The following is a 1801-nucleotide window of genomic DNA, read 5'->3' as shown; positions in this document are numbered from 1 at the left end:
GAATTAAATGATTCTGAACAATTAACAATAGTAAAATTTAGTACGTACCAAGCTGAGCTGCAGTCACAGGTAAGCTAAAATACGGTAACAAAACTCGCACTCTTAATTTGTGCTTGTGTAATCTAGATATTGTAGCCAGCTATGAATACTTTAACTGAACTTTGAAATTAAAGCAGTGAAATTGAATTATGTTACTTTAATGCTGGCGTTTGAATTTCAACGACACTCGGGTTCATTTCGGAAAAGGAAGGGACCCTGCTTGGCAATGCAATTGGGACGATGAGCAACAAAGGTTCATGCTAAGTTGCTGTAATTTTGTGATGCAACAATTTTATAAGTTTGAAAGACTGAGGTCTGCCATACAGTTCTAAAACTTTACATGCTTCCAGTCTTCCTTGTTGGTTGATTGAAGATTTGAAGCCGTCGATCGAGGAGGTGGCGACAGTCACTCATTGTCGGCCGTCGCTGTTGCAGAAGCTGGATGTTGGCGCACCTTCTTCTCGACACGGTCACCAGACAAAACGGGCTCTTGATGTGCGCCAGCTAATGCTTCCCGTCCGCGACACCATGTCTGAAACTATTATCGCAAGTCGAGCGCAATTACATGCTGCCAAACCCCGAAAGCGCGTCAACTCGCGGGAGCGCCACACAACACACCTGCTGCACTCGCCACCCCCGCCAGACTCCCTCTGCTCAGCCCGCGCTCCACGCGGCAGAGTTAACACTACCAAAGATCCTACACACTTTGATTCTTCACACGACCTATCGATGTAATCGTTCGATAGCAGTTTTCCCTAGGCAAGACCCAGCGTAAAAATACAAATAATATTTACGAAAGAAACCAATTATACATCGACATAAATGCATAAATATATATATACAAATAGTAAAACAATTACAATATGTAAAGAGAGAGAAATGTCATATCTTGAGGTAACAAAGCAAGGAAAAAAAATTATAGTCCAATGGATGGAAATAGGAGGATATGCATTTCCGGCGTTACACAATCACGACACAGACTTCAATGTGTGAAATCCTTACCAGGTGGGATTGACGGAGGACATCAAAAGGGTGCAAAAAAGGGCAGCTACTTTTGTACTATCCCGCAATAGGGGAGAGAGTGTGGCAGATATGATACGCGAGTTGGGATGGAAGTCATTAAAGCAAAGACGTTTTTCGTCGCGGCGAGATCTATTCACCAAATTTCAGCCACCAACATTCTCTTCCGAATGCGAAAAGATTTTGTTGAGCCCAACCTACATAGGTAGGAATGATTATCAAAATAAAATAAGAGAAATCGTAGCTCGAACAGAAAGGTTTAGGTGTTCGCTTTTCCCTTGCGCTGTTTGGGAGTGGAATGGTAGAGAGATAGTATGATTGTGGTTCGATGAACCCTCTGACAAGCACTTAAATCTGAATTGCAGAGTAATCATGTAGATGTAGATGTAGCGCCCTGAAATTAAGCAGCGTGGCCCAATATTTCTGCAGGGTACTTCCAACGACTTGTGCGGGCCATGCCACGCCGAGTTACTGGTTTTCACCAGGTAATAGGAGGCCCGACACGATGATACGAGGTGTGTGATGACTTTTGCCACCTCACTGTACGTTTATTGCAGGTACAAAACGGGTAACATGAAGACTGGAGCTGCGCTTGGGGTGCTGAGCCAGTCTTAGTGACAGAACCGATCACTACGCCAGAGTGTACATCTAGTCGACATTTGGACCACCAGCCACCGCGCCCAAGCGACCACCTCAACGTTTGCCGTCGCCTGCCGTTTGGATCAGCCGTGTAGACTGTCTG

The sequence above is a fragment of the Schistocerca cancellata genome, chromosome 8 (genome assembly GCF_023864275.1).
Source record: "Schistocerca cancellata isolate TAMUIC-IGC-003103 chromosome 8, iqSchCanc2.1, whole genome shotgun sequence".
NCBI classification, from domain to species: domain Eukaryota; kingdom Metazoa; phylum Arthropoda; class Insecta; order Orthoptera; family Acrididae; genus Schistocerca; species Schistocerca cancellata.
The sequence above is the reverse complement of the archived record's forward strand: the minus strand, read 5'-3'. Positions refer to the sequence as shown.